This window comes from Mus caroli, chromosome 5, assembly GCF_900094665.2.
Source record: "Mus caroli chromosome 5, CAROLI_EIJ_v1.1, whole genome shotgun sequence".
NCBI classification, from domain to species: Eukaryota; Metazoa; Chordata; class Mammalia; order Rodentia; family Muridae; genus Mus; species Mus caroli.
The window spans coordinates 142,513,959-142,527,899 of record NC_034574.1 but is presented as its reverse complement, the minus strand read 5'-3'; the positions used below and the strand labels follow the sequence as shown (position 1 = coordinate 142,527,899).

The 13,941-nt window shown below is 48.0% G+C and overlaps 3 long non-coding RNA genes across 3 annotated transcripts in view; 1 reads left to right on the top strand and 2 right to left on the bottom strand.

Annotated features, from left to right (window-relative positions):
• LOC115031086 overlaps window positions 1-1,594 on the bottom strand; it is a 3,323-nt gene extending 1,729 nt beyond the window's left edge. The window contains exon 1 of the long non-coding RNA XR_003836659.1: window positions 1,549-1,594. This is a non-coding gene — a long non-coding RNA (uncharacterized LOC115031086). The remainder of the gene's footprint in view (window positions 1-1,548) is intronic.
• An 88-nt stretch (window positions 1,595-1,682) lies between these two features.
• LOC110294795 lies at window positions 1,683-7,047 on the top strand. Its single transcript, XR_003836658.1, has 3 exons — window positions 1,683-2,230; window positions 6,189-6,431; window positions 6,721-7,047. It is a non-coding gene; the product is annotated as an uncharacterized LOC110294795 (long non-coding RNA).
• A 2,815-nt stretch (window positions 7,048-9,862) lies between these two features.
• On the bottom strand, window positions 9,863-11,325 carry LOC110293904. Its single transcript, XR_002377888.1, has 3 exons — window positions 11,187-11,325; window positions 10,761-10,915; window positions 9,863-10,184 (listed from the first exon to the last, which is right to left on the bottom strand). It is a non-coding gene; the product is annotated as an uncharacterized LOC110293904 (long non-coding RNA).
• Window positions 11,326-13,941: the final 2,616 nt, after the last annotated feature.

The window sequence follows — 13,941 nt, the reverse complement described above, 5'->3', positions numbered from 1 at the left end:
AAGGAGAAGGAGAAGGAGAAGGAGAAGGAGAAGGAGAAGGAGAAGGAGAAGGAGAAGGAGAAGGAGAAGGAGAAGGAGAAGGAGAAGGAGAAGGAGAAGAAGAGCCAGTTAGTGAATTAGACTTGGCTAGACTCTATACTGAATGGCAGTCCTAATAAGTTGGGGGCCACAACACTTTGAGTAGTTTCAGTAAAATTCTTTCTTACAGCTTGATGATGGTGGCTTGTGAGCTTTTAATCCCGGTACTCAGGAGGCAGAGGCAGGCAGATCTCTGAGTTAGAGGCCAGCCTGGCCTACAGAGTGAGTTCCAGGACAGCCAGGGCTACACAGAGAAACCCTGTCTTCAACAATAACAATATTTTCATATGCATGGGTGTTTTGCCTGCATGAATGTATGTGCGTGTAGTATCTGTGTAGGTCAGAGAGTATCATCTCTTGGAACTAGAGTTATAGATGTTTGTGAGCCCATATGCGGGTGCTAAGAATGGAACTGGGGTCCTCTGGAAGAGGGGCCAGTGCTCTTACACAGAGCTACCAGCTTCTGTCTTACTTAAAAAAAAAATTGTGGTGTTGGGACTGGAACCCAGAGCATATACCATATACTTTCCTTCTTTCGTCTCTCCCATTTCCCCATTTCTTCTCCCCAACCCTAACTCTGCCTCCCAGTCTGACCTGGAACCCTTGGGCTCAAGGTACCTCAGCCTCTCCAGTAGCCAGGACTACAGGTGCCCCCACAACCACACCAGTTGTGGGTCTCCTCCACAGAGCACCTCTTGAGTTTGTGTGTGTGTGTGTGTGTGTGTGTGTATGCGGGCATGCGTGGGTGGGTGTGCTGGATAGGGAATGGGGTGTGGTGGATGGGTGGGGAGGGGTGAGGTGCACTGACTGCAGACCCAACCTGTAAATACCAGTCTTGCTGGAAGCTCGCTATCCTGACCTTGCTGCCTTCCGCCCAGTGCTCCCGAGCTTGCTAGACTCGAAGAGATCAAAAGGAAATCCTTTTCAACCATCGCCTGACTAGTCTGTACTTTCATAGGCATTTTACAAACTAGATTAAATTAGCTACACACCATGACCCAGTAGACAGCAAGGGACCGTTTTTCTCATTTAAGTAGGACACGACCTTGGCTTGTGAATAGAAGGGTTTCCACTGGTCTTCTGCGCCCTAACAAATAGAGTGGGTGGGTAGAAGGGACTGTCTCCTCCGAAGGGCAGCTAAACACCCCACAGTGGGGACACAGTCCCCTCTTTCTTGCTGAGAGAAGAGCCTGAAATAGCCCCAGGGGCGGAGAAAGGTTGAGTCTGGAGGTCTTCTGACCACTAAAGTTAAAGATTTTGGGGACTCCCGACACCTCTAGCAAGCCAGGTTAGCAGGTTTTAACTCAGGCCTGGGAACGACCGGAAGCCTAACGACTTTATTCTCCACTCTAGACTGCTGCTGGTGTCCTTTGCACCTAACCTCATCAAGGTAAATAAATGATCTAGGGAAGTAGAAGGCGTCAGTGTTAGAAACCCACAGACAGTGGGCTAAGGAGAAAAGGGACCTACTTGGGAGAGGGAGGTTTCTGCAGGAAGTCAGCTTTGGTTGTCCAGAGGGCTGTTTATAATACTTAACTGCGGGGCCTGCCCAATCCCAGGAGCTCCTGCACGGAGGCGGGGCACCGCTTCCCCAGGTCCCCTGCTGAGCCGCAGGCTGGACCTTGAGCAGTGCTGGGGAGGTGTGGGACAATGGCGCTCATGCCAGGCTCCGTGGAGCAGGACCTCCGCCAACCCCTGCGACATCCATAAAACGCTGCCCCCTCCATCCCCACCCCCACCTCCAACACCCACACACCTGGTCCCCACGTGGAGCTGGCCGTGGGAACCTGGGGGTAGTGAGCCACCATGTGGGAACCCGAGGACTGCGCAGAACCTTTGCAGAAGCATAAGCCCAGCACCTCGGGGTGCCAGACTGTGCAGAGGACCCTTCTTTGTCACGTGATTCCCAGACGCGGGTGCAAATCTTTCTGAGGACTGCGTACGTGCTTCTCTGCGTGAGGGAGTGGGGAATGCTGGGCTCATCCTCTGGAACCCAGAAGGCCTAGCTTCTAGAACCGCTGCTGACAGGTGTCTGCGGAGGAGGCTCCCCATCTGCTGGACCAACCGCCGGCTTCCTTCCTCTCCCCAGGACTGAGTCACTGGAGCATCTATCTGCACGCTGCGGTTTCGACTTTCCCCCAAGTGCATAGCGGTATGTCATCTGAGAGGCAGAAGTCAGGCTGCCCCTGGTGCCAAGACAGAGGCTGAGGTGACATGCGTTGTCCCCGGCAGCCTCGCTGCTTACAACCTCTTGAGAGGACAGAGGGACCTGTCAGGCATCAGCCTGGTGGAGAAATTCCTCTGATTTCCACAGCCTGAATATTACTCTCCTGTGCGGCAGAAGAGTTTCGTTTCACTGTTTCTATGTTTATTTATTTTTAATCCAAATACATAGAGGTAGCTTTAAAGTCCACATGTTAATTTGTTCTAGGAAAATCACAAAGTTGTGGCCTCCCTGGTCCACTCTTATTTCCGTCTCTGCGTTTAGTTGTACTGGGGTGTTTGGAGCGCTCACTCATAGGCAATACATTTTAAAAGCTGTGTCTTTGTTATCTTAATTTAGAGACTCCTGACGTTGCTATAGCAGTCAAGGAAAAGCCTTCCGCCTCCTCAGGCCTTCTTGCCCCTCAAATTCCCTGTATTTCTTCCCGTCTTACCTGTCCACGAGATTTAGCTTAATTAAAAAATATATGTTTACTTCATGTGTCTGTATCATACGCATGCATTACCTGTGGAGGCCAGAAGAGGGCGTCGGATCCCCGGGAACTAGGAGTTACAGATGGTTGTGAGCTGCTGCATGGATGTTGGGAACGGAACCTGGGTCCTCTGCAGGAGCAGCCAGTCCCCTTTACCCATGAGTCATCTCTCCAGTCCTTTAACAACATTTTAGGAAGCACTCCAGAAGAAGAAAAGTGCACCCGTTGAAACTAGGATGGTAAGTATTGTCAGTTTGATAGGATCTAGAATAACGTGGGACACAGCCTCTAGGCAAGCCTCCCAGGGGTTGTTCACATTAGGTTACTCGAAGTAGAAGAACACCTTACGTGTGGGCAGCACTATGGGCTGGGATCCTGGCTGAGTAAACCGAGGAAGGCGAGCTGAGCCCTCTTCTCTTCAGTTGTTCTTGGTAGAGCATTTTGCCACAGGAGTGAGATAAATAATGAAGGCCACAATGTATTCCGATATCTAAGACACTAAAATAAAAAAGAAAAGCACATTTTAGAATAGCATGAGCTATGCTGTCCACATCTGATGAAGTCACTGGTCATATTTGTATTTACTATATTGGTATTACTAGGTAAGTATTATCTGCATCAAACTGGGATTGCCTTTCCACTTACACACACACATTACACATACACACACACACACACATATTACACACATATATACATATATACACATACAACATACACACAGGCATACATATCATACATATTCTCTCCTGGATCTTACTGTGTAGACCAGGCTGACCTTGAACTTGTGGCAATCCTCCTGCCTCTGTGTGCTGGAGCATCTATTTTTTACAGGTGTGTAACCAGCTTGCTCCATTTGCCTTATCTTTTGAATTTTGAAGTTTTAATTAGGAGTTGATCTCCAAGCTCTGTGACATTTTTTTAAATTAGGAATTAATCTTCAAGTGCTTTCCATTGTCACAAGCCTGCTGCTCCTCTCCAGGGCCTTTCTCTCTGAGATGGCATCTTCCTTTGTACCGCTGTTCTGTTCTGACGAATGACTGGACGTTGGGTGTTGGACCCCTTTCACTCCCTCAGAGCTTTCATCCATGTTGTCTTCTGTGTTGTGTGCCTTGTTCCCTGGGGCTTGAGTTTTCTCTCTTGGTTTGTTTTAAGCTGAGTGTGGTGCACACAACTGTAATTCCAGTCCTTAGGAGGTAGAGGCAGGAAAATCAGGAGTTTGAGGATATCCTAAGCTACTTGGGGAGTTCAAGGTCAGGCTGGACTACCAGGGACTCAGACGAAATAGAAACAAAGCCTGCCTTTGTTCTGAGCATATCCTGTAGGAGCTTTTTGAGAAAAGTAAATATTTTTAGTGGCTTTGCTAACGTTTGATCTGCTCTTGCTTGCCTGTAGGCAAGTGTGATTTGTCTCCGCTAAGAGACCTCCCTCAAACTCCTAGTGATGGCTGCTGGCTCTCAGATAATGAACTAATCCCCGTGGGCCATTCTGCAGCCACCTCCGTGTGGCTCTAAGGGACTCTGACAGGTGGTTGGTTTTCTGTGACTCATAGCTCTTGTTTGATCAGCTTCCTGAGTCGATACTCTACCATTCACTATGGCATATAAGCTTTACTGCTAAGCATTATGGAAGGGGCCAGGAGACCACCGTGGGTCCTAAATTCCCAATTGCAAATTTTTCATCTGCTTCTAAAGTATGTGGTGGGCCAGCTCTTAGCTGTGCCTAGCATTTTTGGACACCTCTGCAATTCAAAATGTCTTCCCAAGGCTGTGCAGGGACAGCGGCACAGGTGTACACAGGAATGAGAGAAAGATATACACATTTTTAACGTATTTGTTTTCATTATATCTGCATTGTGCATTATAATGCATATGTGCAGTGGAGAGGAAGCCTCTGTCTGCCCCTCCCCCCTACCCCCCACCCCAAACCCCGGGGTGAAGAAGCCACTTTGAATCAGTCAGCTTGGAGAGGAGTTTGAGCCAGAGGAGATGAATTGACCCAGCCATAGAGTTCAGAAAGAACCTGAAAAGGTAAGCTTATTCAGCAGTAAGTCTCAGAGGCTGATAAACATTCTAGGACTAGAGAAGACTGTACGGAGGCCAGAAGCTTCCAGGACCAGGCCTAGGTGAGCAGACAGAGGCAGTAAGCCTCAGAGATGACAACTGCATCAGGAGAATGAAAGTTACATTTACAACTGCTCTTCTTTTCCTGCATTGCTATTCTCCCGAATATTGTTAAACATTACCTCTGCTGCTGCCGCCAAGGCTGCTCTGTTTCTCTTTGCGCATGATTTGAAAATAAAGGAAGTTCAGATTGGACATGGCAAGGCACATGCCCTATGATCCCAGCCCTGGGGAAGCGGAGACAAGAGCAGCGGAAGTACAAGGCCAGCCTGGGCTACACGAGGGAGACCTTGCCTGAAAGACAAGCAAAAAAAAAAAAAAAAACCTCCCGAACCCAAAACGAAAAAGACAACCAACCAGCCAAGCCAAAGAAGACGTGTACTGCGATGTTCGAGGATATCTTGCTGGTCTTGTTGACTGTGGGTGAGACATTTGTGCCCGTTCCATCCATGGTGGGAAAAGCAGATGGGCAACCCAGCCGCCCGTGAAGAGGAGGAAATGGCAACGTTTTGGCAGTACCTCTGTAGGCTTGTATAGGTCAACGCACTCAACAGCAGCCTGGAAGATAGAATCTCAGCTAAGGGATTGGCCCCATCAGATTGGTCCGTGGCTCGGCATATGTGGGGTATTTTCTTGGTTGCTGATTGTTAGCATTCTGTCTAAGCTCCACCCCCACAGTTACCTGGCAACAGCCAGGTAGGCCTCACTCACTATAAAAGGGGCTGCTTGACCCATCCACTCTCTTGCACTTGCCTTCCTGCTCCGCTCCCCTCCCCATCCCCCTCATCCCTCCCCCATGTGTTCATGGCCAGCCCCTATTCCTCTTCTCTACTCTTTCTCTCTGCCTTTCTCTGCCTCTACTTCCCTCTTAACTCCCTTCCCATGCCCTGAATAAACTCTATTCTCTCTACTATACTGTCATGTGGCTGGTCCCTCAGGGGGAAGGGATGCCTCAGCATGGGCCCGCCAAGGCACCCCTTCCCCCACACCTCACCACACATACACCAAACATATCCCTCCTCTCTTTATTTTTTTATAAACACATCACTGATTGATATAGAAAGGCTCGTTCCACTGTGGGCGGTTCTATCCCTAGGCAGGAGGGCCTGGGCTATAGAGGAAAAGTGGGTGAGTGGCCAGTAAGCAGTGTTCCTCCATGGTCTTGCTTCAACTTCTGCTTCCAGGTTCTAGCTTTCCTTGAGGTTGGACCGTGATCTTGGAGATGTAAGATGAAATCAGCCCTTTCCTCCCTCACTTGCTTTTGGTTTGTTTCTGTTTTCCCCGTTCACAGCCACAGGCAACCAAGCTAGAATAATAGCTAATCTAGTTTAATTTCTGAGGTCTGCACCTCTGACTGTGACATCTCTGATGGGGCTCTGTCCCCCAACACTGCCATCCGGAGGCATCAGACCACGCACGATGTGAGATTGGATGAGGATGAACTGCACAGCATCGATCAGACGGAATGTGGAATTAGAGTGGAAAGCAATAATTCTGCGAAGAAGTGGGAATGCTTCGTGTGAGCAGGCAGCAGGTGAGGGACAGCGTGCGTGCAGAGTACTTGGCTGCACTGAACTCGATGCTTAAGCCAGGCCTCGTGGAACAGAGGCTCCAGCAAGGCCTGGAGGCCGAAGGAGCTAGGCAGGAAGCCAAACTCCATTTCACTCTTCAGCGTGAGCCCGCAGGAGGTTGAGCTTCCTACAGTTCATAGTTTGTAGAACTGGAGACAGCCCTGGATCAAGCCGACTTGTGTGGTTGTTGGGGGCGGGGACCAGGTGACGGCGATGAAAATTGATGTCTTTTCTTTTCTTCATTTGCTTCAGAATTCCCAGTACCGTAAAATGAAGAAAAGAAATCCTGCATAAAAAAAAATGCATACAAATCTTGTTCCGGTCAGTGGGGATGAAGAGCAACCTCTCACCTTGTGGTTCTGTCTATGCCTGGCAGATGGAAGCAGGAGCCAGAGACTCTGCTCAGCCTGCAGACGGTGGCCTGTGCTGCTCTGCTGAGTCACTGTCTGACAGTGACAGGGCACAAAGTGTACCACAGGACTGCAAACTGCTTTATGCTGTAGGAAGGATAAACATCACGGAAGGCACTCTTTCTTAAAAATAGAAAATTCTCTCCTCTACTCCCTGATAGTGTGTGTGTGTGTGTGTGTGTGTGTGTGTGTGTGTATGTGTGTGAGGGAGGGGAGAGAGAGAGAGAGAGAGAGAGAGAGAGAGAGAGAGAGTCTGTCTCACCACATGGCTAGGCTTGTCTTAAACTTGTAATCCTCCTGTCTCAGCAGCCCCTCGAAGTGCTGGGTCTATCCAAGTCCAGTTATGGTGCTGGAGAGATGGCTCAGTGGTTAAGAGCACTGGCCATTCTTCCTGAGGACCTGGGTTCAGTTCCCAGCACCCACTTAGTGGCTCACAACCATCTGTAACTCCAGTCCTTAGGGATCCAACACACTCTTCTGGCCTCTGGGTAGACCAGGCACATACTTGTTACACAGATATACAATCAGAGGAGACATCCATACACATAAAATAATTTTAAATAAATAAATAAATAAACCTTAAAAGTGTTTGTTTGTTTGTTTGTTTGTTTTCTAAAAATCAGCTAGGGGATTAGAGAGATGGCTCAGTGGTTAAGAGCACTGGCTGCTCTTGCAGAGGACCTAGGTTCAGTTCCCAACACTTACCTGACAGCCCACAGCTACCTGTAACTCTAGTTCCAGGGACTCTGATGCCCTCTTCTGGTCTCCACAGACCCTAGTCACTTAAATGTTTTATCTGCATGCATGCAGGCACCCACACGTGAAAAATAAAATGATTTTAAAAATATATTATGTAGTGTTGTTGTTGTTTTTTTTTTAAGGCAAGGTTTCTCTGTGTAGCCCTGGCTGTCCTGAAACTCACTCTGTAGTCCAGGCTGGTCTCGAACTCAGAGATCTGCCTCTGCCTGAGTGCCGGGATTAAAGGCGTGCGTCTCCATATCCCGGCTTGTGTCCTGTTTAAAGTAAAAACTAAATCTCAGAAGACAGAGTAAGCTGTGCTGAAGTCTGCAGCCAAATTTGCCAACAATGCATAAAGTGGAGCAGAAAACAGCCTGACTCCCCATCCCATGCCTAGACTCAGCCACTTGATGGAGAGAGATCTGTGACTGGAAGTCTACCTGTGTTTCCTTCCCATGTCAGCCCAGCCAGGGTGTAGGGAAAAGCCCAGCGCCATGTTTGCCCTTTCCCGGACACTCCTTGTCCCATCAGGATGACCTTTTCCCTCTTCCAACATCCCCGTGTGGTCACAGCCGCCCCAGTGCCTGGAGTCACTCCAGCATGACTTGTGACTGTGCACTGCTCTTATGCAGGCAGAGGCCATGCCAAAGGGGACGACTTTGGCTGGGTGTCTGTGATTGCATGGCAGTTTGTGGGGGTTAATCTCAATCGTGTCTGTTGCTGGAAAGGAGGAAAAGAGAGTTGTTCTTTTGCTCTCCCCACCCCTCCTCCATATCTGTCCCTTCTACCATGGAAGGATGGAGGCAGAGGAGGAAAGATCTAGTGAGCCTCTTAGGGAGAGCTGGGTGTACCTCAGACCTCCAAAGTGGATGCCTGTTGACCATAGCTTAAGGATCCTGGGACAGACATTCTGCAGCCTCCTCAGTCCATCAGGTCAGAGACTGAAGTGAAATGGGAAAAATGTATTTTTCTTAGTATTATACTAACAATAGCATAATTAAAAAATATAAGACCAATTATTGAAGCCAGGGCCCAGGAGTAAAAAAAAAAATTATCCCAGCACTCAGGAGGTAGAGGCAGGCAGATTTCTGAGTTCGAGGCCAGCCTGGTCTACAAAGTGAGTTCCAGGACAGCCAAGGCTACACAGAGAAACCCTGTCTCGAACGCCCCCCCACAAAAAAATTAATTATTTTTATTCTTTTATGTCTCTCGGTGTTTTGCCTCATGTGTGTTTAAACACCATGTGCATGCAGTGCCCACAGCGGCCAGAAGAGGGCGATAGATTCCCTGGAACTGGAGTTAGAGTCGTGAGACATCTTATTGGTGCTTGGAGCTGAACCTAGGTCCTCTGCAAGAGCAACATGTGCTCTTAACCACTGAAACATCTCCCCAGCTCCCAGACTGAATATTTTATACATTATGTTCTGGATCTGATATCTCTACACCCAGTTCTCAAACAAAACATTTAAACAACTTGTGTTGGTAGGGATCAAATCTAAAGCTTGTGTTTGAGGTTAACACTTCTTACTGTGGCCCATCCTTAGACCTGAAAGAGTTCCTGTTGTTTGCTTTCAGAGTGGAAACGATCCCTCTTCTTGTTATAGGTTCTGCTCTATTTGGCAGCTTCCAGGAAGGATGTGGGCCCAGTTTGCTCTCATGTCTTAGGGTTTTATTGCTGTGAAGAGACAACACGACCAAGGCAACTCACTTCAGTGGGGCTGGCTTATAGTTTCAGAGGTTTAGTTTATTATCATCATGGTGGAAGGCAGAGCTAGTGCAGGCCGACTTGATGCCGAGAGTCCTACACCTTGATCCAAAGGCAGCCAGGATGAGGCTCTCTTCTGCACTGGGTGGAGCACTAGGAGACCTCAAAGTCCTCCTACATAGTGACATACTTCCTCTAACAAGGCCTTTTCTATGCCAACAAGGCCATGCCTCCTAATAGTGCCCCTTCCCACGGGCCAAGTGTATTCAAACACACGAGTGCCTGCCAGCCTCCAGAAGGGCTGTGTGGTCTCACCTCCCTCGGCCCCTTTCCAGGGTCTGTGAGTGGCTCTCCGAGACCAAGGCTTGGCACTTCTGTCACAGGGGCAAGTCTGGCCTTGTGGCCTCTGTTTCTGTTTAGCCCCATGAGCTAAAAATAGATTTACCTTTCTGAAGTGTTAAAAGAAAATAGTCAAAAGAAGAATGCTAGTAAATGACACCTAAAAAAAACCCAAAGTGTCCATTAATAGAGTCCGTTGGAACCAGTCCAACTATTCATTTATTTCTGTCCCAGTTGATACTATTTGTAGCTGCCTTCCTACTCCAATGGCAGTTGTGGGTGGCTGTGGTAGACACTAGGTGGTTTAGAGAATCAAAAAAAAAAAAAAAAAATCCCATGAGTCCCTTTGCCCCTTCGCCTGTCTCAGAATTCAGTCTTTCTGGGCTTCTCCTCTATGTTTTCACCATGGTGCTGGTAGTGGCTGTCCTGAGGAGCCCTGTAGGCCTCAGTCTGGAGATGGGAGGGCTATCTCTTTCCTCAGAGGGCTGGTCAGATCAATGCTGGTCGGGCTGTTTCACCTAAGGCTGCAGATGGAAGATAAGAACAATCACAGAATCTGGAGAGGAGAAAGGTGTCAATTGGGGGTGGTCGCAGGAGGATGTTGCCAGACCACACACATCCCAATGTGGCCAGGGCATTTAAATCTCCTTGACAATTCTTGCCTAAACTAAACAGTGGGCCTACTGGGGAGTAGGTGACCAAGCCAAGATTGTACGAGTGCATGTGTATGTGTGTATGTGTGTATGTGTGTATGTGTGTATGTGTGTATGTGTGTATGTGTGTATGTGTGTATGTGTGTATGTGTGTATGTGTGTATGTGTGTGTGTGTGTGTGTGTGCGTGCAAATAACACAATTCAGGGGCATGGAAGGAGAGAAGACTTGAGGGAAGTAGGGGACCAGGAAGAGGCCAGTAAGCAGGGTCATATGGGGCAGAGTAGTGAGAAGCAAGACAAAGCATAACTAATTACACAAGCTCACAAAAAATGCCACAATGTAGCGCATTAAACTGACTCTCAAAGTAATTGAGGAAAAAAAATGCATTTACAAAATAAAGTTTCATGGTATAAAATTGTTACAGGAATTTTTTTAGTGTCAAAACCTGGGCCCTGGAGACCCCAGTGATCTTGGAAGGCATCTTTCTTCCTTGGCGTGGTCTTCATCAGGAAGCTTTTTATTGATGGTCTTATCTCCTTCTGGTCTTTGGGCGGTTGCTCTGTTCACACACAGTAAGAGGAAATAAGGAAAGAGAACTCCCTGAAACAGAAAGACAAAGCGGGGCCTAGAAATCTACAGAACGGACTGGCCGGCATCGGGACACATGGCCTCTCTTAGCTACAAGGGTCATGTGCGAGCAGGCGCTTCGCCCCTGCTGAATGAAACCCGTGTTTTGATAGAAAGCAAGAATGGAGGGATCAGTACCAGCCTATATTGGATGCCTGGTCTTGCCAAACTTGAGAGTTATGGAGGAAAGAGCCCACGCCATTGAGTCCTCCTCTGTCCCTGGTGAAGGCGAGAACAAGCAAACTTTTTCTGCGTCCTGACAGCTGGGGGATGCCCCGTGACTCCCCTCTTCTTTATGGCCAGAAAATGTAACTGGTCACCCCACAGGGTAGCATGTAACCGAGAGGAAATAAACGTCGTGGCTGTGGAATGTGTGGTCTGTTGCGCACTGAGGAGGGTGGCGGGGCTTTTTACAACAGGAAGCCCAGGATGGATGGCGAGTCGTAAGGAAGTAATCAGTGTGGTATTTCACTTCAGTTGGAGGGAGTCCGTTCGCTGCCTCTTAGCCTGGATGCTTGAGGAGTCGATTTCCCCCCAACCACTTACAGCTGTCGTGTTTTGTCGTGATTCCTATGTGTTATGTTTTGGGTTCTCAACTTAGAACAAGGCTCACTTCTTCTTCAATTTGCTGCTTTCTTTAGTACTTCCAACAGTTCAGCCAGCCAAGAAACTGTGTGATGGGCCTGAAGCTACGGGGAGACAGCACCCTACCACGGGGCAAGCCCTGCCTGCCGGGGAACCATTTAGATTGAACTAAAAAGAAACAATGGCGAATGGTGGGGCTCAGGAGTGATCTGCGACAGCCACTTAGAGAACAAAACTAGGTAACATTGTACATGTTTTTAAAAAGTTACTTATTGGGCTGGTGAGATGGCTCAGTGGGTAAGAGCACCCGACTGCTCTTCCGAAGGTCCAGAGTTCAAATCCCAGCAACCACATGGTGGCTCACAACCATCCGTAAGGAGATCTGGTGCCCTCTTCTGGAGTGTTTGAAGACAGCTACAGTGTACTTACATATAATAAATAAATAAATAAAAAAGTTATTTATTATTTTGCCTCTGTAGTCATGAGGATCAAACATGTTTGATTTACAGTTTATCTATCCCCCAGATCCTGAGCCAGTGTTTTTGTATCTTGAGTCGGTTGACTTGCGTTCACATCAGTCAAATGCGACGATTGTAACTTTACAAGCGGAATTGCATTTCATAAAAAGCTCAGTCTTGGGGCTGGAGAGATGGCTCAGTGGTTAGGAGCACTTCCTGCTCTTGTAGGGGCCCCAAGTTTGGTTCCCAGCACTCGCGTGGTGGCTCACAGCCATCTGTAACCGCAGTTTCCAGGTAATTCGATGCTGCACTCTCGGGCCTCTGTGGACTAGAATACAAGATTTTTCTCCTTTGTAGTTTTTATAACTCTTATAGTCTACAGTCATGACGTGTCTTGAGTAACGGGCATGCGCATTCGTGCATATGTGTGTGTTTGTACAGGGTCTCCTTGTGTATCTCAGGTTGCCCTCAACTTTGAAACCTTCCTGCCTCAGTCTCCTGGGTACCGAATTTGCTAGCATGCCAAGCTTGCTTTGCATTTTTGTCCAGTGTTTCTTCAGGTCTATGTCCAGTCTCTCAAGCTTTAGGTGCGGGAGGGTGCTGTGAAATAATATTTGGATTCTAGGGTTGGACATCCTTTTTTTTTTTAAGGATATCTTGAATGTTTAACTAAGAACCTGTCTTTCCACATAAATATATTTGCAAGTCTGAAAACAGTCTTTTATTAGACCAAACATATTTGTTTTAAAAAAAAAAATCCTTTCCTTTAACATGTTATTTTTATAGGTGCTAAAAGAAACAGCGCGGTGGTAAGGAGCGCAGACACTTGCTGACGTCCAGCTGTGGAGGGGACACCTCTGATTGCTTCCATTCTCCCAACAGCTGGGAGAGTCTGGGGTTACTGTCTCATTCATCCTGCACCTCAGGAAACCAAGGCGGGGTGCTGACATCATCGCCAAGGTCAGGACGCCACCCAGGTTCAGGCCGCCAGGGCTCGCTCAAAGGGCTTACCCACCACACACACTGCAGCCTATTCACAGGAACGCGGGAAGCCAGAGAAGCAGCAGCCGAACTGTAATTAGAGGCCAGAGGAGGAGACGCAGAGGCCATCTCAGGATTTATGCCTGAGTGGTGGTGATGTGGAGAGAGTCCTCTGTGTAATGAAGATGCCACCTTCTAATGAGTTTGGAAGAAAGGAGAGTGTGTTAGCCGGAGGTCTATTTTTGGATCTTTCTCTTCTGATATTATGAAGAAAAAGATGAAACCTCCTGATTGTTCTGTCTATAGGATCTCTGATTGGAATTATTCTTTTAAGGATGCACACACTCCCCAGACTCGGGCTGAGGGGAGTTTGTTCAGTTTTTCATTAAAAACTGCTCCCACACCTAACAGGTTCTTCATCTTTTTCACCTTCATAGCTAGGAACTCTCCCACAGGGGGTCTGGAGTTCTTGAAATATTTTTAGGTTGCCAGGTTTCTTGTGTGGGCTCTCCAGAAAGCCAATTTTATTTCTGAGCCCTCACAGCTGTCCAGTTCTGTCTTCCACTCCCTCACTGAATGGCCACACAATGCTGCCTACTTACTGGTTTTTGTGGGGGCCCAGAGGTATTGGTCTATAGGGTATTGAATATGCTATTAACCTCCTCAGATGGGAGGGGAGTCTCTTCTCCATGTCAATCTCCAGGCCTTGCAATAGGGTTCCTCTGTAATTCTTTGCAGCCTGATGCAAGATGGGATCAAATGTCATAATTCAATGTGCCTTGAGCATCTCGAAAGGGGACAGAGAAGAGGGCTGTCTCTTTGTGGTGGTGCCCATCTTTAAGGAGAGCTCCCTAAAAGCCAAAGACTCCTATTGTGGGACTTCTTCATGCCTGCAGGGAGAAGTCAGTCTCCTCAGGACTAGGTAAGAGACTGCTGTTAGTCCTGTGAAGCACAGTCAAGTCAAACTTGAGAGCT